This window comes from Macaca fascicularis, chromosome 1, assembly GCF_037993035.2.
Source record: "Macaca fascicularis isolate 582-1 chromosome 1, T2T-MFA8v1.1".
NCBI classification, from domain to species: domain Eukaryota; kingdom Metazoa; phylum Chordata; class Mammalia; order Primates; family Cercopithecidae; genus Macaca; species Macaca fascicularis.
In genome coordinates, this window is record NC_088375.1 from 31755981 (window position 1) to 31781041 (window position 25061).

Sequence of the window (25061 nt, forward strand, 5' to 3'; positions counted from 1 at the left end):
TGGTGGTATGTCCTATAGAGTTTCTCACATTCTGGATTTTATTGATTGCAAAAAGGAATCCTTATCTTTTTTTTTTTTTTTTTTTTTGAGACAGGGTATTGTTTTGTCACCCAGGCTGAAGTGCAACTGGCACCGCTGTCACCCAGGCTGAGGTGCAACTGGCACCATCATGGCTTACTGCAGCCTTGACCTCCCAGCCTCAAGCGGTCTTCCTACCTCAACCTCCCAAGTAGCTGGGACCACAGGTGCATGCCATCACCCCTGGCTGGTCTCAAACTCCTGGGCTCAAGCAATCCTCCTGCCTTGGCCTCCCAAAGTGCTGGGATTACAGGCCTGAGCCATCATGCCTGGTCAAGAATTCTTGTCTTTTAGAGCTTTATACGATGAAGTATTTATGGGTGATATCCATGTGAGGGGTGGGGAAGGAGATTGGCCATATGTTGATAATTGTTCAAGTTGAATGACTGACTCATGAAGGGTCATTATACTCTCCTCTCTACTTTTTATGTGCTTAAACATTTTTTATAAGAAAAAGTTGAAACAAGTCCTGGGGCCTATCTTAGAGGTACTGAATTTCTTGGGGGTTGAGCATAGAGGTATGCATTTTTATAAACTCCCAAGTATAACAAGATTTAGCTATACACTATAGAGGATCACTGCCCCACATAAAAGAAAAGGACTCCTATGATGAGGTGAATTTCAAACACCTACCACAAGGCATGGGAAAAACCATTTTTGGTAGGTGTCCTTTACATTCAGTATCAAATTCTAAAAGTAGTAGGGGCTGGGCATGGTGGCTGTGGCAAAAGAGAGAATGCACGTCCTGCAGCTGATTGTTGTCATGTAAGAATGTAAGCTCACTCTTACCAAATCTTCCACTTTTTAAAGAGAATCCCAAAATGCATGTATAATCTTCTGGTTTATAACTTTGGATATAGATTTTTTAAAGTACCATGTATGCAAAAAAAAAAAAAACATGTTTGTGGATTTGATTTGTACCTGGACCACCAGTTGTCATGTTATGAACCATGCTGGAGTATTTTATAACAACGTCTCTCAAAGTGAGAGTTTCAGTCCTTTCATGGACCAGGGCTGCTAGGACATGCTTAATGCAAATGAAGCCACAGTGGAAAGAGAAGTGAGCAGTACATACCACATGAAGAATGCTTTCTTTTAGTTTCTCGAGTAAAAGATTGAAGACCTGTTAATAATTTTTTTGGCATGTGCTTACAATTGTTTTTCTGGTGATAGGGATGAGTTTGCACCAGATCACCTTAATTGTCTTTTATCTAGGTTCTCTCGTGACTTGTCTCTTATCTATGTTGTACTGTGAGGAAAAGTTCAGTTCTACAGAATGACCCCTGTTGATGAGAGGTGTTACATGTGGCCATGGGACAGGATTTTTCTTTTCCTTGTAGTAAGCTGGCACATGAAGATATCATGCTCCACTTAAATAGAAGAATTACCTCGCCAGTGGTGGCCACTATAGCTTTCAAAGACATATGGAATTGAGTTTGGGGAACACTGAACTTGTTTTGGACTTGCCATTTTTTTTTTTAATTCTTTTTTTGGCTAAGTTACCTATTGAATGCTCATAATTACCATATCTATTGTCCTTTTTTGTCAAAAAGCTTCACTCCAATTAGAAGATACCTGAAGGCAGAAACTATGGCTTTGTCAGCTGTTGACTTCCTCATGGTACCAGTGTAAATATACTACTACTTTATTTAGTAGATTCTTAGTACTTACTTGTTGGCAGATTTACTAATAGTTCCTGTACATCTCAGCAAATCAACAGATGATTTAGGTTATTCTAACCCTAACTTTATTTAATATAATAAAAACTTTCAGCATTTATTGTTAGGCCCAGGGCTAGGTAGGCTCCTGGGATAGAGAAGTTCATAAGGGAAGGAGCCCAGAAGGTAGGGGAAACAAAAAAATAGTTACAACACTCTTGATATGTCTCAGCATATATAGACATTAACATCAGGAAAAGCTGAGGGGTGGGGGGAAGGAATTTGTGAGGGAGGGCCCTTTGGACAAATGTCACGTTTCTCAGAGTAGCTTTTAGATATGGGTGGGAAAATGAGGGCAGGGCAATTGAAGTGGGATAGAAGGGAGATACTTAAACTAAAGTAATTCTAGGGCTCCAATCACTGACACAGGTAACTCTTCCTACACTATATTCATTTATCCATGCAATCACATTCATTGAGTGCTTCCTATGAGTTAGGCAGGGTGCACTGTGTAAGATACAAATGAATGAAGCAGGTCCACAGCGGTTGCTAGGGGGATAAAATGCTGCACAGGGCAACCTGGATAAGCCTGACACGTTAGGTGCCACAAAGCTACAGAAACAAAGTGCTAAGGAGATTCGGAAAATTTACAGGTCATTTCTGGATGCAGGATCTGGGAAGAAGGATGTGCACAGTTCAAAGATCAGTACAATCTTCGTAGCGAAAAAGCGTTGGTTTATTCTACCTCTACCTAGTTTGTGCCTCAACATCTTTGACCCCAAAGGATAAAAAGGTGCAAATAAGGGCACATTTTCTTCATAGAATACGTAATGGTATTTATTTAATGCTTTCCTCTTCATTCCCCGCAGTGATTTCCCTCTTCACTCTCCCCCGAGTCTCACAGAAGGAACAAGGGAGCGCTTCACAAGCACAGACACCTTTAAAGAGGCGCAGAAAAGAGTACTTGGTGAAAAAGTTAGTATTCTTTCAGGTGACTTTCCTTAAGATTACTGGTCATTAAGAATGAAAATATGTAAACCAGGTTTACGAGCAAGAAAACAAACTCTCCACATTCAGTTAATCTTCGAACTCAGCAACCGTCAGCAGAACTCACCCCCATCGAGGCGGGCTCGCGGGCGCGGTCCCACCCACAGGCCCCTCCCCCGCGGAGGTTCTCCAGCGCCGCCCGTACTCCCGCCCTTCGCGCGTCCCTGCTTTAACAGCTCTGGTTCTGTCAGGACCTCACTCCTCCGCCCCCGGCGCAACCGCGGCCAGGCAGCGACGTGCACCCGCGTGTGCGCCGCCGCCGCCCGGCAGAGTGGGCGCCTCCGACATCAGGAGCGCGCACGCCGTGCCGAGGGGCCTGGACGAGCGCGCTCCCGACCCACCGCCTCCTCCTCCTCCCCCTCCTACTCGGCCCGCCCCCTCCCTCGTCTCTTCCTGCCAGGCCGTCCTTCTCCCCTCCCCTCTCCGTTCCCTCCCCCCTCCCCGGGCTCCAGTGGCGGCGGAGTGAACGGGACCGGCCCGGCCTCAGAGCGCGAGGTGGCGGGTGGGACGCGGGCGCCTGAAGGAGTTGTTGTTTCGGCAGCGCCCGCGGAGACGTGAAGAGGTGAGGCGAGGGCGGCCTCCTCGGGACACGAGGGCGGCCCGGCGGCCCGGATCCACGGGCCGAGGCTGCTTGGGTGTGTTGGCGTCGGGCTGAGCCTGGGGAGGGTCGAGATGGGGCCCCGGCCCGGGACGGGGATGCGGGAGGACCGTGGGAAGGCAGGCACCGGGCGGGTTCAGGACTGTCGGCCGCTTCCCGGACGCCGCGGTTCTCCCAGGTGGCCGCCCCTGGCAGCTAGGGCGGGCGGGGTCTGCGCCCTTACCTGGGGGCGGGGTAGTGGCTTCTGCGGCCGCCGCCTCCAGCTGTGCCCTCCTGACATTGCTGCCTGGGCGGCTGCCGCCCGCTGCTACGCTGTGGCTGCTGCTGGATTCGCAGTCCCAGCAGCCCTGCGTCCGGTGGGCGAGTGGTTAGAGTATTTTCTTACCCACACGCAGGCTTCTGTGCTCGACCGTTTCTCTCCCTCGCCCTTCCTCTTCCTCCCCCGAGCACTTTGCTCGGCTCCTGCTGTTGATGCTTGTGGTTTTGTAGTTTGGGATGGGCTGCGTTCCGGGCAGATCCCTACCTGCAGGGAATGCCCCGCTTCAGAGTTGACCTCCTGAGCCATGACAAACACCTCCCCCCAGCCCCCACCCAGCTTCTGGGTGCTTAGTGTCCTGATAACTGAGTCAAAGTTTCTGAGACTGGGCTGGTACTTTGCACTGGTCGCCAACGGTACAGGGCTGGGCAGTGCGTCAGCATGTGGAAAGGGGCCACCGGCTAGCGGGATATGGCCGGGTGCATGGGAGCTGAACTGACGGGTTTCACATACTAGGCAGTGTGTCCAGGTCCTTGGATCTCTCAGATACGGTTATGTTAGAATATGTGCCAAAACTTAGGTGGTCACTTGCAAAATTGGTTTCATGCAAGTAAACTGAAATGCCAACCTTATTACACTAATGGTAAGGAGAACTTTTGCTTGCCGGACAGATTTCAGCGCAGTTTGGAAAATGATTTTAAGGCCTTTATTTTTGACACTGGAGGGGTTTAGGGATTTTTAATACATTTAAATTTCCTTGTGCATAGTGGGAGGTAAGTAGTTGCTTGTTAAAATTCTGAAAACACAGTTTCATGAAAACCTTCTGACTTTTCTTACAGTAGTGTTTATGTTTGACATCTTCTGTAGAATATCCATTAGTTATGATGTCAGAAGATACGGATGTGAAGTTTGCTTGTGGTCACATTGGAAGTTGATTTTGTTCATGGAAAATACTGGTTCACAAGCTCCTAGTACTAGAAAACTGGCCTGTGATTCATTTTCTCAGTATAGCGTCCATTATGAAATTGACAATGAGATTTCCAAGGAGAAAGACTAGTTGAACTTTATGTATACATTATCATCAAATTGTATTAAATGTACACCTGCTTCAGGGGTTAGCTCTAGACTTTGAGTTACACTGGTGTCTATACTAAATCAGTTCAATAAATGAGCTGATATTATGTTTTGTTCATTTGGAGAGAAGTAGATAAAGCAGGGCAGAATTTATATATTAGCATATTATATAGCCTACATTTGCTCTGATGTGTATTATTATTATTATTATTATTATTTGGGACGGAGTTTCGCTCTTGATGTCCAGGCTGGAGTGCAATAGCGCCATCTCGGCTCACCGCAACCTCCGCCTCCCGGGTTCAAGCGATTTTCCTGCCTCAGCCTTATGTGTAGCTGGGACTACAGGCATGCTTCGCCACGCCTGGCTAATTTTGTATTTTTAGTGGAGACGGGGTTTCTCCACGTTGGTCAGGCTGGTCAAACTCCTGACCTCAGGTGATCTGCCCGCCTCAGCCTCCCAAAGTGCTGGGATTACAGGCGTGAGCCCCGTGCCCGGCCTCTGATGTGTATTATTAAGTCATCTGGGGAGAAGTAGATGAAGTAGGGCAGAGCGTATATGTGAACATATTATATAATCTACATTGTCCTCTAGAAAGCTGGAAACAAGTTAGTAAGTCTCAGTACTATTGGGGCATATGGTGAATATACAAACCAACTTTAAAAAGTGTGACTGTAAATGTACGAAGTTTGTTTGTTTGTTTGTTTTAAAGAGACAAGGTCTCGCTCTGGCGCCCAGGCTGGAGTACAATGGCTCAATCCTAGCTCACTGCAGCCACAAAGTTCTCCTCACAAGAGATCCTCCCACCTCAGCCTCCTGAGTAGCTAGGAGTACAGGCACATGCCACCGCACCTGGCTAATTTTTTGTTTTAGTTTTGTAGAGTCAGGGGTCTCACCATGTTGCCCAGGCTAGTCTCCAACTCCTGGCCTCAGGCAGTTCTTCTGCCTTGGCCTCCCAAAGTGCTGGGATTACAGGCCTGAGCCAACCATGCTTGGCCCCCTTTTTTTTCCCACCTGAGTTATTTGATGGGAATTTCTATATGTTACAGTTGTGATATTCTGAGAATTTTTGTTTCTTTGATAATTGTTTCATGATTTAGATATTTTCTTTTTATCCTAGTAGTTATGATTTTTTTCCTTTGAATGAAATAATTTTATTAGGCATGTGAAACAGTAGTTTTCATGTAATCAGCTCACCAGTTCTAAATTTGTGACTTTTAAAAAACTTGAATTTTTTTCTTTGCCTTAACCCAAACTTGAATTTGCTCAGCCGCTGTATATTTATTTGAACTCTCAGATGATACAGCATTGAAGCGGAAAGTCCTTTTATCCATTCTTTTGGAGTAATCAAAAGAAGGAATTCTGTTGTGCCAAGTAAAAATATGTGTAGGAGATAGCTAGGCTTCAAGACATTGACTTTGAAGAGAGTAGCAGCGAAGTAGCAAAAATTTTCTTTTCTTTTTTTTTTTTTTTGAGACGGAGTCTTGCTCTGTCCCCCAGGCTGGAGTGCAGTGGCGCGATCTCGGCTCACTGCAAGCTCCGCCTCCTGGGTTTACGCCATTCTCCTGCCTCAGCCTCTCGAGTAGCTGGGACTACAGGCGCCCGCCACCTCGCCCGGCTAGTTTTTTTTGTGTTTTTAGTAGAGACAGGGTTTCACCGTGTTAGCCAGGATGGTCTCGATCTCCTGACCTTGTGATCCGCCCGCCTCGGCCTCCCAAAGTGCTGGGATTACAGGCTTGAGCCACCGCACCTGGCCGCAAAAATTTTCTGTATTGAGGGTGTAGAACTGGGGCTGCATTCCAACCTACCATTGTCTTCAAGTGGGGTATGGATCGTTATGACTGGTTAGAGGAGGTTTGGAGAATGAAGTTGATCCTGTAATGCTATGGGATTCCCAGGCGCAGAGCTTGCCTATGTCTTAATTTTAATGAGTTCTATATTTTTGTAACTCTTGACTTATAGAAATGGGTCAGCCATTGAGTCTGAGGATGACCAGCAGCCCAAGGCTATTCCAGGTGCTGGTATTTCAAAGATGGCTCAGGGATTTCTTGTGGAGATGATCTGATGAGCATTTTGCTATTACAAACAGTGGAGGCTGAGAAAGTATGGACTTGAGCCTGAGGTATGGTAAAAGATACTCGTTTTTAAAGGAGAGTTTTAATGTTGATATTATAGAGAAATACGTTGTTTGACTCCTAGACTTTCAGAATGGGAAATAATTTTGACTTTATAGTCAGTATTTGAATTGAGTATAAGTTTGTGAATTTCAGTGGACCCTAATAAGGAAGAGTTAATGAATTAAGCAGAGCTTTCATCTCTGAACATCTCCTTTTTCTACTTCATTTGCTTCCCATATTGCTCTTATTCAACAAATGGGATGGCATAATTGAGTATAGCAAGTTTATGCGCATGCTAAGTCTTTTTTGTTATCTTTTGGTGTTTTTTGGTGTACTTTTGGGGATTTTCCTGGGAAAGTTCTAGGCATATATTCAGTTGATTTAGAGTTAGATTTGGGCTAAGATTATTAGTATACTTGAAATTCTGAGCATTCTTATTTTCTAAATAGCTTTTAAAATAGAAAACATTTTGCCATTGCTGTTGGGCTTCAAAAAAACAAAACCCAACAACAACACAATTCTTTATAAATACTCATGAAAAATCAGGTTACAGGCTGTGTTGTGATAGACATTGTACAGCCAAAAATATATTTAAGAAAATTCTCACCCAGTTTAGTAAGCTTAAATAAGAAGAAAATAAGACTTTTTTTAAAAAATAAAAGCCTGATTTTCCCAGAATATGAAGCCTAACTACTGTTTGCTGTGTTATTTTCCCTCTTGCCTATTCTAAATTCAGCAAGAACTATGCATCCCTAGTCCATGGTAAAAGCTTAGTTCTCGTAGGGGATTCTTAGTAACGGAGGTCTCATTGAGGGATGCAAGGGATTTTGATTGGGAAACATCAGGCATGGAACATTTCCTTTTTACTGCTCTAATTTTCTCTGTACCTGGCTATGCAGTGGGATGGGAACAGGAGCACAAATACTAGAATTATCTGGATTTTTTTTTTTATACTATGGATTTCCTCTTCTTACCCCCTACCTGCCCTCCAACCCATTGCTAAGTGAGCCATTGATAGTAGGAGTGTGTTATATCCTTTAGGTATGTAGGGCTGAACAAATGCTAGGAACCTTGGCACTTGGCTGATATTCCATAAACCAAATTCCTGCTCTGTGTAATTTGCCTTCTGGTGATATCAGGAGATATTTGTTAATCCCATTTTTGAAGAAAAATATGAATTGTGGTGAAGAGACATCTGTAACCAAGAGTAAGATTTATCAAATTAGGTAGTATACATGAAAGACATCAGGAGGTTGTTTATCTGAACATTTATTAAACTCTTTTGACTGTGACCTACAATAAAAAATACATTTTACTTCTTGATTCAGCAAGTGCACACACACACAAAGTTGACAGTTTGGTGAAATAATATTTATCTTTTCAGGGCCCTGTTGAGTTGGCTATAATGGCTTGCAAGACCAGTTGTGCATATCTCTTCCTATCTAGCTCTATGTCCAGTGACATCATGTTGGTAGCTCAAAATTGGTCATGGTGGGAATATTTACACCAGGAAATTCAGCAAATGGTATTCTCAGGGCTTCCCTCTTCTTAGGTAGTTGTTAAACATTTATAGCACCCCATTGTTTATAACACACATAGATACATTCTGTTATTTCATTTCATTTTTAAAATGCTGGGTTTTGACTTCCAAATTAATTTTACACCCAGATAATGGATTATGGCCTACAGTTAACAACAAATACAACTAGTTTAGCCTACCCTCTTAACTTTGTAAGTGAAGGAACATACTAAAAGCCTCAAGTCCAAGGTTAGATAGTGAGTGAGTTATTAGCAAAGCCAGGGCTCTGGACTCAATCTGGAGTTGTTTCTGGTGGGCTTCTTTCCTAACCTCACTTAGTATGTATAAGGGATTGTGTTAATCAGTTTGAATAAAGATGGACCTTGACCCTGAGGACTTTATGCTTAGGTGGGGGATTAAATATGGAAACAGCAATGATAATGAAAGGCAGAAAGTAATGGGTGGTAAAAAGATAAAGATAAGGAACTGTAAGAGTTGGAAGAGGGAGAGATTACTTTTAGTTAAAGTAATGGGTGGTAAAAAGATAAGGAACTATAAGAGTTTGGAGAGGAGGGAGAGATTACTTTTAGTTGTTGTTGTTTTTTGACCCAGGCTGGAGTGCAGTGGTACAATTTCGGCTCACTGCAACCTCCGCCTCCCAGTTTCAAGCAATTCTCCTGCCTCAGCCTCCCTGAGTAGCTGGGATTATAGGCACTCGCTGCCACGCCCGGCTAATTTTTGTATTTTTAGTACAGATGGGGTTTTGCCATGTTGGCCCGGCTGGTTTTGAATTTCTGACCTCAGGTGATCCACCCGCCTCAGCCTCCCAAAGTGCTGGGATTACAGGCGTGAGCCACCATGCCTGGCCTGCTTCTAGTTTTAAGGATAAGAGAAGAGGTGACATTTGAACTTTTTTTTTTTTTTGCGATAGCATCTCACTCTGTGACTCAAAACTGAGTGCTGTGGTGCCATCACAGCTCACTGCAGCCTTGATTTCCTGGCCTCTAGCAGTTCTTCTGCCTCAGCCCCCAAGTGGCTGGGACTATAGGCACACACCAACATGCTTGGCTAATTTTTGATTATTTGTAGAGATGGGGTCTCATGATGTTGCCCAGGCTGTTCTTGAACTCCTGGACTGAAGCTGTCCTCCTGCCTTGGCCTCCCAAAGTGCTGGGATTACAGTTTTGAGGCACCATGCCTGGCCCCTGAACTATGTTTTGAAGAATGGGTAGGATTTGGATGTGTGGAAATAGGACAACTCGTATCACCCTGGGCCAAGGGCCAGGGTGATCAAAGGCATACAAGCATGGACAGGGAAAAATGAATAGTGAAAGAGCTAGGCAAGAAGGAGTCAGTTAGCACCAGATGGTTAAGAGCCTAGAATGCCAGTTTTCCTTTCTGCTTTTTGGTTTATCTTTCATTTTTGACTCTGGAGCAATCTAGTACTTCTTAACATTTCAAGATTTATTTATTGTGATTAAAATATGATCCAGAGAGCACCTAAGTATCCTTAGAGTAGAAGCTGAAGGGAAAAATTATTAGTTTTAGAGAAGCAACCTTGAGTTTACCAATTCTAAAAGTGTTGGAAAGTAAAAAATATTTTATTTGTAAGGAGATACAGTGTTTTTTTTTTTTTTTTAGTTCACCAAATAGCATCACATTGGCTGGAGTAGAACAGGAAGCAGTTTTGAAAGTCTTTACAAGGGCCTTCTAAAATGTGATTTCTAAATGACTGGATCTTAATTTTTGGAGGCAGGTTTAGTTCAGGCAGAAGGGTAGTTTATACAGATCCGCAGCTGAGCTGAGTAGCTTTTAGAATTTAGGGCAGCAAAGCAGGGTATTTTACGCAAAATTCATTTGTAAGGGATTGATGGCTTCTTTACTCCAAGAATTTTCTTAGATTTCAGTATTTATGTCTTTAACAGCCGGTGTGACTGAAGATGTTTTGAAGTCTTGGATGGAACTTGCCTTATTTCACAGGTGAATTGGGTGGCTAGAAATGAAGGTAAATGCCAGTAAGTTGTGTCTGTTAATCAAATTGAAGTACTGGTGGCAGTTCTCAAGATTTTCTGTCTGCTGATGATTTCACACTTACTGCTTCTAATTACATGGTGTATAGTCGATTTGAAGAAGCCTTGGTTCTCTTTGACCCACCAGTTCTGTAAAGGTAAAAGCCTTCTTAGAGTGTTGCCCAGGTAACAGCACATACAGAGACTGTTTAGTAGCTTGTCACAGAAGTGTGTGGAAAATTTTGGAAATGTTGGTAAAGAAGTTGCTATAGTAAATAACTGGTTGGTAAAAAGCTGGGCTACTTCTGCATAGTTGATAAAGAGTTTTTGAGATGAGCCTTGGTTCTAAAATAAATATGAATTGTGTCATTGCCATACTATTTTCTTCAGTTAAATAAGCTCCTAATATGTAAATGTTGTTGTCCTATCATTTTAGAAGGTTTCAGCAGTTTATAACTGTTCCACAACATAGCACACCCCAAACACCACGATAAGAGTTCAAATACGGCATGGCCCAGATGCCTCACACCAGTTAAATGATAAAGTTAATCATGTCAGCACAGTGTTTTTTAAAAGTTTTTTCCCCCTCTTTTTTGAGGCATGTTAGTTTTCACAAATTGAGGTTATTAGAATCTTTCCAGATTTTCTACCACCATTTTTTGTGTGTGTGTGTGTGGTAAAAAGTACAATGATGGTGTCCTTAAACTATGTAAACATTTGTAAAGATATACACACATACACATAGTGTGTGTATATGTATGTGTAGACATACATACATATATATTTACATATCATTAGTTGTTGGAATTTGTGGTGAAAATACACCCACCCACGGCAAATGACTGAAAACAAGTGTTCTGGCTCTTTGAAGACTACCATGTGAAGTATTCACAAATATGAAAGTAATGCAAACCCAAAGGGAGTTTTTGTATGCCTGATTTCAAGAAAGGAGCATTTTAAGAGGCAAGTATGGAATTCATTCATATACCAGTGAGGAATTTCTCAACTTCTCCTTTACCCAGCACATACACCCATTTACCGTCCTCATTATTAGCAGTAAGCAAAATTATGGAACTTTGAATCAGACTTCTACTACAAGCGATGCAAATAAATATTATTTTTAGAAAAAATACAAACTTGTGGTTTTGAGTTACAAAGGTTTAAGAGACACATATCACTAGTTTTTTAATAAACTACATGGAGTGTTTTCTGTGCTTCAAGATGTTTTAATTGTCATTGTGAGGCCTTTTGCTGAGAGCATTGTATAAAGGCATAGTTGTTAAAATGGTTATTAGGTGTTCTTTGAATAGTTTATTTTTCTGTAGTCAATTTGTCTTGCATACACTGATGGCCGGGCGTGGTGGCCCACACCTGTAATCCCAGCACTTTAGGAGGCCAAGGCAGGCAGATTGCTTGAGGCTAGGAGTTTAAGCCTAGTCTGGCCAAGATGGTGAAACCCCGTCTCTGATAAAAATAAAAAATTAGTGTGCTGCGTACCCATAGTCCAAGCTACTTGGGAGGCTGAGGCACAAGAATCTCTTGAACCTGGAAGACGGAAGTTGCAGTGAGCCGAGATGGTGCCATTGCACTCCAGCCTGAGCTGCAGAGTAAGACTCGGTCTCAAAAAAAAAAAAAAAATGAATAGAGTATACTACTTCACTGAAAAATCAACCATTGAAGGGAGGTTATATATATATATTGGCAGACAGTAGGGTTTCTGCTGTTGTTTTAGAGTAATTTTGTTATTCAGCAGCTGTTTATCCCCAGACCTCATTCATTTATTACTGCTTTTTCCATTTCTTTTTAATCTCATGAACTGTATTCTTTCATTTTAAATCTATCATATTTGCCCTGCGGTCAGTGGTCATATTTGTACTAATGTTTTGATTTGCCATTGCCTGTGCAAAGATCTATTACCAAGTTGCATTATGAAGTTGGTATTGAATGGTAATTCAGTTAATGTCCTCTTCTCTCCATTCTTTTTTTCCTTCCGTATTCTAGAAGTTACCCTAACACTAGTGTTAGATTCCTGGCAAAGTTAATGGGAAAATGAAATTAAATATTACTGTTATTCAAATCCTAGGATGACCTTTTTGCCAATACTAATGAACATACAAAATTCTTTAGCATGAATTACACAGCTTAAATTTTCACTGAGGCTAGGCCTCTTAAGTTTAAAAAATTAAAAATTAAAAAAATATTTATGGGGTACAAGTGCAGATTTCTTACATGTATAGATTCTTACATGTATAGATGTGGTGAAGTCTAGACTTTTAGTGCACCTATTACCTGAATATCCACCATTCTGTATGTCCATGTGTACCCATTGTTTAGCTCTCACATACAAGTGAAAACATGCGGCATTTGACTTTCTGTTTCTGAGTTATTTTACATATGATAATGTAGGCCTGTTAAGGTAAAAACCATTCTGACATGCATTTTATAGTTCTTTTTTTTTTTTTTTTTTGAGACGGAGTCTTGCTCTGTGCCCCAGGCTGGAGTGCAGTGGCCGGATCTCAGCTCACTGCAAGCTCCGCCTCCCCGGGTTCACGCCATTCTCCTGCCTCAGCCTCCCGAGTAGCTGGGACTACAGGCGCCCGCCACCTCGCCCGGCTAATTTTCTTGTATTTTTAGTAGAGACGGGGTTTCACCGTGTTAGCCAGGATGGTCTCGATCTCCTGACCTCGTGATCCGCCCGTCTCGGCCTCCCAAAGTGCTGGGATTACAGGCTTGAGCCACCGCGCCCGGCCCGCATTTTATAGTTCTTTTCAACGTTATCAATAGCTTTGCTAGATGAAACAGGTTTCTTCTGTTGCACTTGGTATCACAAACAACAAATTAGCTATCCCTACCATTTGAAAATATAAGATAAAGTTTTTTTTTTTTTTTTTTTAAAAACAGAGTCTTGCTCTGTCTCCCAGGCTGCAGTACAGTGGCGTGATCTCAGCTCACTGCAACCTCTGACCTATGCCTCCCGGGTTCAAGCAATTCTCCTGCCTCAGCCTCCTGAGTAGCTGGGACCACAGGCATGTGCCATCATGCCTGGCTAATTGTATTTTTAGAAGAAGTACTTTCACTGTGTTGGCCAGGCTGGTCTCGAACTCTTGAACTCATGATCCGCCAGCCTTGGCCTCCCAAAGTGCTGGGATTACAGGCGTGAGTGACCGTGCCTGGCCCAGATAAAGTTTTTTTTTAAAAGATAATCTAGTAATAGTAGGAAAGAGAAACCACTTTATCAGTTAATCTACTACTTCTCATTTTGAATATAAATTTCATTGTGTTGCATGCTAACTTCATTATGTTCTACTGAGTATTTACTTTTCTAAAGACAGAGCTTTAACAATTTTTCTTTTTTTATCGTGTTTTGGAGACAGGTATCTCTCTGTTGCCCCAGCTGAAGTGCAGTAGCACGGTCATAGCTCATTGCAGCCTGGAACTCCTGGGTTCAAAGTGATTCTCCAACCTTCATCTCTGGAGTAGTTGATGGGACTATAGAACTGCACCACCACACTCTGCTAATTTTTTAAATGGGAGTCTCCCTGTGTTGCCCAGGCTGGTCTCAGACTCCTGGGTTCAAGCAATCCTCCTGCCTCAGCCCCTTCCAAAGCATTGGGATTACAGATGTGAGCCACTAAACCCTGCGCAATTTTTCACCTTTTGAGAATTTCACTTAGAGGAGGATCATAGTAGCTTTTAGACATTTTTATCAGTTGTCCAAGGGTGGAAAAAAGTAGTTAGGATGCAAGTAACTATAAACATTTTTGCTTTTGTGGGAGACAGTGTAGGTAGAACATAGGACCTTAATTCTTGATCTGCTGCTGTGAGATTCAGAGAGAATAAGTGATTTAGACACAACTTTTTTCTCCTTTTTGCACACTAACCGTGAGCTAACATTGAGTGTTTACATGGGGTATTTATTACATAAGAAAATGTACATTATCTAGCTAACCTTCACAGTAACCATATGAGGTAGGAATGATTATAATATCATTTCCAGTTTGCAGGTGAAGGAAACAGGATTAGAGAACTTCAGTAACTTACTTAAGATCACATAGCTTGGCTGGGCACGGTGGCTCACACCTGTAATCCCAGCACTTTGGGAGGCCGAGGCGGGCAGATCACGAGGTCAGGAGATAGAGACCATCCTGGCCAACATGGTGAAACCCCAGCTCTACTAAAAATACAAAAATTAACTAGGCATGGTGGCATGTGCCTGTAATCCCAGCTACTCAGGAGGCTGAGGCAGGAGAATCACTTGAACCAGGGAGGCTGAGGTTGCGGCACTGCACTCCAGCCTGGTGACAGAGCGAGACGCCATTTCAAAAAAAAGAAAAAGAAAAAATCACGTAGCTTGTGAGAGACAGTTATTTCTTGCTTCTAAATCTGTCTCACAGTGCCTCTCTACTACTACTCTGTATTGACAATCTTTAAATGGGATGATACTTGCTTTGCACATTTCATAGGGTGGTTATGAGAATCAAAAAAGATAAGATGTACAAAAGAACACACAGATGTCTCTGGTATATTAATTTTATTGGATAATATTTGAGACACCAAAGAAATCTTTGAAATCTTGTATACATATATTAGTTTGTAATCAGTAATGCTATAAAATAGGTTTAACAGATGAATATTTGAAAAGTTATCTATAAAGACATATTTTGTGTGCATTCAAGGGATCTGTGAGTGAAAGGTAGAGGAAGGCAGAAATGTAGGGATGTATTGAATAAAAAGTGGATCATATGATCTCTAGCAGCCTGAATTCTTTCTGCAGTGAGGAGTATATGTAAGTAACAGGTGACCTATAAGATCCCTCCAACATCAATAATCTATGAGTCTTTGTTATGGGTTACTTTTTTTCTGTTAGAATATCCTCAAATTAGCTAGATGTGCCCAAAAGAGCTTTTTAATTTTATTTTAGCTTAGATCATCAATAATCACCATTCTTTGTCCTTTTCTAAAATTGTATATATTTAAGGTATACCACATGATGTTTTGCTATACATATACAAAACATATATAGATACAAAATCATGAAATGATTTGTATGTTTTGATATACAGATACAAAATCATGAGATGATTACTACAGTTAAACAAATTAACCTATCCGTCTCCTTCCACAATTTTTAAAATTGTCTGGTATGAGCATCTAAAATCTGTCTTAGCACATTTTATATATACTATACAATATTAATAATTATAGACATGCTGTGCATTAGCTCTCCAGACTTATTCATCCTACATAACTGTGAGTTTGTACCCTTTGACCTACTTATTCCCATTTACTCTTGTTTCTATGTATTCCACTTTAAAAAAAAAAAAAAGGATTTCTCCGGGTGTGGTGGCCCACGCCTGTAATCCCAGCACTTTGGGTGGCCGAGGCAGGCAGATCACGAGGTCAGGAGTTCGAGACCAGCCTGACCAACATGATGAAAACCCGTCTCTACTAAAAGTACAAAAATTAGCCAGGCATGGTGGCGTGTGCCTGTAATCCCAGCTACTTAGGAGGCTGAGGCAGGAGAATCGCTTGAACCCAGGAGGCAGAGGTTGCAGTGAGCTGAGATCATGCCACTGCACTCCAGCCTAGGCGACAGAGTGAAACTCCGTCTCAAAAATAAATAAATAACACTTTGGGAGGCCGAGGCCGGCGGATCACGAGGTCAGGAGATTGAGACCATCCTGGCTAACCCGGTGAAACCCCGTCTCTACTAAAAAATACAAAAAACTAGCCGGGCGAGGTGGCGGGCGACTGTAGCCCCAGCTACTCCGGAGGTTGAGGCAGGAGAATGATGTAAACCCAGGAGGCGGAGCTTGCAGTGAGCTGAGATCTGGCCACTGTACTTCAGCCTGGGTGACAGAGCGAGACTCCGTCTCAAAAATAAATAAATAACACTTTGGGAGGCCGAGGCCGGCGATCACGAGGTCAGGAGATCGAGACCATCCTGGCTAACCCGGTGAAACCCCGTCTCTACTAAAAAATACAAAAAACTAGCTGGGCGAGGTGGCGGGCGACTGTAGTCCCAGCTACTCGGGATGCTGAGGCACGAGAATGATGTAAACCCGGGAGGCGGAGCTTGCAGTGAGCCGAGATGGCGCCACTGCACTCCAGCCTGGGCGACAGAGCGAGACTCTGTCTCAAAAAAAAAAAAAAATAATAAAAATAAATAAAATAAATAAATAAAAGAATAAAAAAATAAAAAAAGGATTTCATATATAAGTGAGATCATGTTGTATTTTTCTTTTTGTGTCTGGCTTATTTCATTTAACATAATGTCCTCCAGGTTCATCTGTTGTTTCAAATGACAGTATCTCCTTTTTTTTTTTAAGGCTGAATAATATTCGCGTGTGTGTGTGTGTGTGTGTATATATGTATATATATATGCCACAAATTCTTTATCTGTTCACTTTAGGAGAGACACTTAGATTGTTTTCATAATCTAGTCTATTGTGAATAATGCTGCAATGAATATGTGCAGGCATGTATCTCTGTGAGATGCTGATTTCAGTTTCTTTGGGTGTATACCCAGCAGAGGGATTTCTGGATCATAGGCAGTTCTATTTTTAATGTTTTGAGGAACTTCTGTACCATATTCCATAATGTTTGTGTAGCAATTTACATTTTCTTTTTTTTTTTTTTTTTGAGGCGGAGTCTCGCTCTGTCGCCCAGGCTGGAGTGCAGTGGCCTGATCTCAGCTCACTGCAAGCTCCGCCTCCCGGGTTCACGCCATTCTCCTGCCTCAGCCTCCCGAGTAGCTGGGACCACAGGTGCCCGCCAGCTCGCCCGGCTAGTTTTTTGTATTTTTTAGTAGAGACGGGGTTTCACTGTGTTAGCCAGGATGGTCTCGATCTCCTGACCTTGTGATCCACCCGTCTCGGCCTCCCAAAGTGCTGGGATTACAGGCTTGAGCTACCGCGCCCGGCCGCAATTTACATTTTCAACAACAGTGTACAAGAGTTTCCTTTTCCCAACACTTTGGCCAACACTTTTCGTCTCTTGTCTTTTTGATAATAGCAATCCAAACAGGTGTGAGGTGATAGCTCATTGTGGTTTTGATTTGCTTTTCCCTGATAATTAGTGACGTTTTCAGTGCTTTTTCATATACCTGTTGGCCCTTTGTATGTCTTCTTTGGAAAAGTGTCTCTTCAGGTTCTTTGCCCATTTTTTAATTGGGTTTTTTTTTTTTTTTTTTTTTTTGCTGTTGAGTTGTGAGAGTTCCTTATGTATTTTGGATATTAACCTTTTACCAGATATATAGTTTGCAAATATTTTCTCCCAGTCCATAGACTGCCTTTTCATTTTGTTGTTTGTTTTGGAGAAGCTTTTTAGTTTGATGTAGTCCTACTTATTTATTTTTGCTTTCGTTGTTTGAGCTTTTGGTGTAGTATCCACCAATATCATTGCCAACTTCAAACAATATCAGGGAGCTTTCTCCCTGTGTTTTCTTCTAGGGGTTTAAAGGTTTTATTATAGATATTAATGTTTACTTCTTGAAACTATTTTAGCAAACATTCTTTAAATGTCAGTTGCACTTAGATTGAATACAAATATATAATTGTCTGAGTAAGATGCAGCTATGGTGGTTTGCTTTTCCCCCCCCAAGTTAAAAAGATCTTTTTTTTTTTTTTTTTTTCTTGTTGCCCAGGCTGGAGTGCAATGGCATGGTCTCAATTCACCACAGCCTCTGCCTCCTGGATTCTAGTGATTCTCCTGCCTCAGTCTCCCTAGTAGACTGGGATTACAGGCGTGCGTCACCACACCCGGCTAATTTTATTTTTAGTGGATTGGGGTTTCTCCATGTTGGTCAGACTGGTCTCAAACTACCGACCTCAGATGCTCTGCCCGCCTCAGTGTCCCAAAGTGCTGAGATTACAGGCGTGAGCCACTGCGCCCGGCCATTAAAAAGATTTTTCTGAGGATGGGGTGGGTGAAATGGCTTCCTATTACATTATTACATACTTGGTTCTTAATGCATTTCTTATGACTTCCTCTTAAATTTGGATTTCCTGAGTGTGTGCATTTTGAGAAGAAACTTAATATCATTATGTATATGAAAGGTCATTTTAATTTTATGTAGTGTTATAAGTTTATGGCTTTTTATACAGTTGGTTTCATTCTCCGTCATTGTTTTTTTCAACAAGCATTTATTTGTCAAGTAGAATGTGGGTTTTTTGCTGGAGAAGCAGAGATGAGAGATTGTTGAAGAGCTGACAGTCTTATTGGGGAAACAGATAAATAGAGTAGAGAGTAGCAAAGAGGGGGCACCACAAGATGTGTCTTCCGAAGGATATGTAAGCTGATCTGGGTGTCAAGTAAGGCTGTCTGAATATCTGAGTTGATAGAAAGCAAGAGGGATATTTTAGATATAGTATGAAACTTTGACATAGTAAGTCTTTACCTATCTAGACCCAGTGTCAGTACCTCATCTCTCTGAAATATTACAAAAGACCCCAATAGTTGTCAATTTAATAAGAAATTCTTTATAAATAAAGCTCTTTAGGCTGTCACTGAGAGTTCATTTTTACTTTATATGTGATACTTAGGGTTTCTAAGGTTGTAGTAGATTAAGGAGGAATAATTTACAAGCAGCAAGGTGCTGCCATGAACATATTGATAACGAGACAGATTTCTGACAACATGGTAGCAGTGAAGAAATTGCTCACACACACACACACACACACACACAACCGGATAAGTCATAGATAATACAAGGAAAACATCCTTGGACAACTAAATTTGCTTTAAGGGTATCAAATGTATTTATAATACTGTAGAATAATAATGAAAGTTTGCTGTGCTCTCTGTTACCAAGAAAATATGAAATATATGTTCTGTATAGTATATATATTAGTCAGGATTCTTCAGGGAAACAGAACCAATAGGATAGCTAGGTGTAGATACAGATGTGTTGGAATTGGCTTACACAATTATGGAGGCTGAGAAATCCTGTGATAGGCTGTCTGCAAACTAGGGAACCAGGGAAACCAGTAGCTCAATTCAAGTCCAAAGGCCTAAGAACCAGCAGAACCAACATTGTATTAGGTTGGTGCAAAAGTGATTGAGGTTTTTGCAAAATAACTCTCAATTTGAGACTGAAGGCTGAAAAACGAGGGGGCTGCTGATGCAAGTCCTGGAGTCCAAAGGCTGGAGAACTTGGAGTTCTGAGGTCGGAGGGCAAGAGAGACAAATGTCTGAGCTCCAGAACAGGGAGCAAGAGAGTGAATTTGCCCTTCTTCTGCCTTTTTGTTTTATCTTATCCCCCAGCAGATTGGATGGTGCCTGCCCACGCTGGGTAAGGGTGGATCTTTCTTACTCAGTCTGTTGATTCAAATGGCAGTCTCTTTAGGAAACACCCTCATAGGCATATGCGGAAATGATGCTTTTACTAGCTATCTGGGTATCCTCTCGTTTAGTCAAGTTGACAACTAAAACTAGCTATCACAGTAAATTTATGATGGTATTAAAGTATTTATATTACTAAGATTTTTAAAATATGAACTAGGATGAAAACCAGGGAGTAAACTTAGTACAGTTATCAAATTGTTTTTTTCAGTATGATTGATTTCTAAAAGGCTTTGAATAACCATAGATTTAATTTTCTTATATGTATATGATGTAGACCTGCAGTGATGTAGACCTGCAGATTATGGAATACTAGACATTGTTCAGTACAATATTATATAACTGTAGCTAAGAAATTACTTATATAAGATACCGGAGTTATGGTTCTTAACCACTTGGGTACCAAGAATTTTTAGAGAGCATGAACCATGTCATCTTTTTGCTCCAGATGTCATGAAGTTGGGGTCTAAGCATAGATATCATCTTAAAAAGCCTTTCTTGAGACTGTGGTCTCTGTTAGAAACCTCTTATTTGTGCTTTTAAAGCACTCCTATTTTCCTCTTTGTTGTCATGCTAATCACATTGTATTGCAACTTGCCTGTTTCTGCATTAGACTACAGGCTTTTATCTTGGCTCACTGTAACCTCCGCCTGCCGGGCTCAAGCAATTCTCCTACCTCAACCTCCTGAATAGGGACTACAGGCACATGCCACCACGCTCTGCTAATTTTTTTTCTTTTTCTTTTTTTTTTTTTTTTGAGACAGAGTGTTGCTCAGTTGCCCAGGCTGGAGTGCAGTGGTGCGATCTCAGCTCACTGCAACCTCTGCCTCCCAGGATCAAGCGATTCTCCCACCTCAGCCTCGCGAGTAGCTGGCATTACAGGCACCCGCCATTGTGCCTGGCTACATTTTGTATTTTTGTAGAAATGGAGTTTCACTATGTTGGCCAGGCTGGTCTTGAACTCCTGACCTCAAATGATCTGCCTGCCTTGGCCTCGCAGAGTGCTGGGATTAGAGACATGAGCCACTATGCCCAGCCAGGATTGCTTAATTCTTATAATAGTCCTGTATTACTAACAGTTTAGCAAGAAGACAGCATTGTTTTAGATTTTGCAAACCTCTGTAATGTCTGGCTTCACAGAAGACATACAAATTCTCATATTTGTTACAGCATTCACCCTATTGCAGTATGCTGTTTGGGTTGAAGTATCCAAAGAAAAGCTGACCTCATATGTAGCTTGTAAAGGGAGGAGTATTTTAATAGTCTTTTAAGATAATGTCAATATTTTTCTTTTATATCATACCACAATTCTACAGTTGGTAGTTTTATATTAATGGTTAGTTGCCATGTGAAATATTATATCACGTTAATGAACCTTTTGTAACCTGTTACATTTAAAATACACTGATCTGTCTTGCAGTTTGAATGGATCTTTTATCTATGCATAATTTTGTAACCGGTCATTTGTAAGGCATTGGTTCACTGATTAATGCAGATCTTTACAATATTGGCACATCTTATACCATATAAAGAAGTCAAGTTGGGCATGGTGGCTCACACCTGTAATCCTAGCACTTTGGGAGGCTGAGGCGAATTGCTGGAGCTCAGGAGTTTGAGATGAGCCTGGGCAACATGGTGAAATGCTTTCTCTACCAAAAATACAAAAAACTTAGCCAGGCGTGGTTGCACATGCCTGTAGTCCCAACTACTTGGGAGGCTAAGATGGGAGTATCATTTGAGCCTAGGAGACAGAGGTTGCAGTGAGCTGACATGGCACCACTGTACTCCAGCATGGGCAACAGAGGGAGACCCTTTTTCAGGGGAAAGAAAAAAAAAGTTGGTATTTGTTAATACCGCCATCAATGTCATCAGAAAAGTCTTCTAAGGGCTGGGCATTGTGTAATCCCAACACTTTGAGACGCTGAAGCAGGCAGATCATTTGAGTCAGAAGTTTGGGACCAGTCTGACTAACATGGTGAAAACCTTTACTAAAAATACAAAAAAATTAGCTGGTCACGGCGATGGGCACCTGTAATTCAAGCTACTCGGAAGACTGAAGAAGGAGAATTGCTTGAACCCAGGAGGTGGAGGTTGCAGTGAGCTGAGATAACACCACTGCACTCCAGCCTGGTCGACAGAGTGAGACCTTCTCTCAGAACAAAACAAAACCAACAGAACCAACAGTGTAGAAGCATTCCTATTTCTCCACAGCCTTGCCAGCATCTGTTGGTTCCTGACTTTTTAATAATCACCATTCTAACTGGCATGAGATGGTATCTCATTGTGGTTGTGATTTGCATTTCTGTAATGACCAGTGATGATGAGCTTTTTTTCTTATGTGTGTTGGCTGCATAAATGTCTTCTTTTGAGAAATGTCTGTTCATATCCTTTGCCTACTTTTGATGGGGTTGTTTGTTTTTTTCTTGTAAATTTGTTTAAGTTCTTTGTAGATTCTGGATATTAGACCATAGTCAGATGGGTAGATTGCAAAAATTATCTCCCATTCTGTAGGTTGCCTGCTCACTCTGATGATAGTTTCTTTTGCTGTGCAGAAGCTCTTTAATTAGATTCCATTTGTCAGTTTTGGGTTTTGTTACAGTTGCTTTTGATGTTTTAGTCATGAAGCCTTTGCCCATGCCTGTGTCCTGAATGGCATTGCCTAGGTTTTCTCCTAGGGTTTTTATGATTTTGGGTTTTACATTTAATTTTTGTATAAGGTGTAAGGAAGGGGTCCAGTTTCAGTTTTCTGCATATGGCTAGCCAGTTTTCCCAACGCCATTTATTAAGTAGGGAATTCTTTCCCCGTTGCTTGTTTTTGTCAGGTTTGTCGAAGATCAGATGGTTGTGGATGTATGGTGTTATTTTTCTGAGGTCTGTGTTCTGTTCCATTGATGTGTATATCTGTTTTGGTACCAATACCACGCTGTTTTGATTACTGTAGCCTTGTAGTATAGTTTGAAGTCAGGTAGCATGATGCCTTCAGCTTTGTTCTTTTTGCTTAGGGTTGTCTTGGCTATATGGATTCTTTTTTGGTTCCATATGAAATTTAAAGTAGTTTTTTCTAATTCTGCAAAGAAAGTCAATGGTATCTTGATGGGAATAGTATTGAATCTATAAATTACTTTGGGCATATGGCCATTTTCACAATATTGATTCTTCCTATCCATAAGTATGGACTATTTTTCCATTTGTTTGTGTTCTCCCTTATTTCCTTGAGCAGTGGTTTGTAGTTCTCCTTGAAGAAGTTCTTTATGTCTCTTATAAGTTGTATTTCTAGTTATTTTATTCTCTTTGTAGCAATTGTGAATGGCCTAATTTGGCTCTCTGCTTGTCTATTGTTGGTGTCTAGGAATGCCTGTGGTTTTTGCACATTGATTTTGTATCCTGAGACCTTGCTGAAGTTGCTTATCAGCTTAAGGAGTTTTTGGGCTGAGATGGTTGGTGGCAGTATAAATTAGTTCAGCCATTGTGGAAGACAGTGTAGCAATTCCTGAGGGATCTGGAACCAGAAATGCCATTTGACCCTGGGTATATACCCAAAGGATTATAAATCATTATGACATAAAGACAAATGCACACGTATGTTTATTGCAGCACTATTCACAATAGCAAAGACTTGGAACAAACCGAAATGCCCATCAGTGATAGACTGGATAAAGAAAATATGGTACATATACACCATGGAATACTATGCAGCCATAAAAAAGAATGAGTTCATGCCCTTTGCAGGGACGTGGATGAAGCTGGAAGCCATCATTCTCAGCAAACTAACACAGGAACGGAAAACCAAACACCACATATTCTCACTCATAAGTGGGAGTTGAACAATGAGAACACATGGACCCAGAGAGGGGAATATCACATACTGGGGCCTGTTGGGGGCTGGGGGGCAAGGGAAGGGAGAGCATTAGGACAAATAAGTAATGCATGCAGGACTTAAAACCTAGGTGATGGGTTGATAGGTGCTGCAAACCACCATGGCACATTTATACCTATGTAACAAACCTGCACATTCTGCACATGTATCCCAAAAGTAAAACAAACAAACAATAAAACAAAACAAAAAAATCCCAGAAAAGTCTTTTAAGTAGTGTGAGGCTGTTAAGCTAATTTTTTTTTTTAAAGAGACAGGGTCTTGCTGTGTTGCCCGGCCTGTACTCAAACTCCTGGGCTCAAGTGATTCTCTTGTCTCAGCCTAAGCTGATTTTTGCTTGAAGCTAAAATTTTATCATTGGCAACAAATACTGTCAGTTGTTTTCTTCGAAGTGACTGTCTTACCTTGTTCTATTTGGAGAAAATGTCTTCCAGATACCTGAGTCCTTACAACTATAGTTTGTCAGTTCGTTCTTCTTTAAAGTAAAAATGGTATTCTATGAAGAAAGTGGTTACTTTAACTTGCTACTGAAACAATTACACAAGTGCATTTTCTTCTGAAAACTATTATACTTCGGTGTGCAGCAGAAATACTTTGTGTATTTCCTACTTTGTCACATAGAATGTTAGAAAGATGTGTGCTCAAAAGCTTGGAGACAATAATTTTTGCTGTTTCATTGAAGACAGTTTTAAGCAGCACACACACACACACTTTTTAACTGAGCACATATGGTTGTACGGTGACTACCAGTTTACTTTGGTGCTGCTGTTTCATTTGTGTTAAGACACCAGTAGTCTCACTCACCATTGCTTTTGCACCATCACATTAGCGCAGTGAAAAAAGCAAATAATGTCTTAGTATTATTAGGAAAATTGCTTTGACCTTATGAACTCTCTGAAAGGGTCTTAGGGGACTTCTGGGGTCCATGGACCACACTTTGGAAATAGCTGGAATAGAGCAAGCCCTGTATAAGCCCAGCAATTTGTTGTTCAGTGTTACTTTTTCATCTTATGTATGCATTTAATGTAGAAAATAATACGTTAGTATTATTCAATAATTTGGATATTTGTTAAAGTCTCAGAATACATTCCTTGGAGATAGCAAGAGTATGCTGGAGCAAACTTTTTTTTTTTTTTTTTTTTTTGAGACGGAGTCTCGCTGTGTCTCCCAGGCTGGAGTGCAGTGGCGTGATCTCGGCTCACTGCAAGCTCCGCCTCCCGGGTTCACGCCATTCTCCCGCCTCAGCCTCCCAAGTAGCTGAGACTACAGGCGCCCGCCACCACGCCCGGCTAGTTTTTTGTATTTTTAGTAGAGACGGGGTTTCACCATGTTAGCCAGGATAGTCTCGATCTCCTGACCTCGTGATCCACCCGTCTCGGCCTCCCAAAGTGCTGGGATTACAGGCTTGAGCCACCGCGCCCGGCCTGGAGCAAACATTTTTAAAATAACTTTATTGAAACATGTTTTATAATGCATATTCTTAAGACTCTT

At 41.5% G+C, this 25061-nt stretch overlaps 1 protein-coding gene across 19 annotated transcripts in view; it reads left to right on the forward strand.

Annotated features, from left to right (window-relative positions):
* The first annotated feature begins 3208 nt into the window (after positions 1 to 3208).
* The window catches only part of RABGAP1L (RAB GTPase activating protein 1 like), a 799577-nt gene continuing 777724 nt past the window's right edge, over positions 3209 to 25061 (forward strand). For 14 of the 19 annotated variants that reach the window (XR_010581946.1, XM_065531856.1, XM_015445774.3 and 11 more), the window contains exon 1: positions 3209 to 3345. The gene's annotated coding sequence lies outside the window, so the exon portion shown is untranslated. Of the gene's footprint in view, positions 3419 to 10270; positions 10326 to 25061 lie in introns of all 19 variants that reach the window. The other 5 variants (XM_065531860.1, XM_074016903.1, XM_074017323.1 and 2 more) reach the window with 2 other exon arrangements.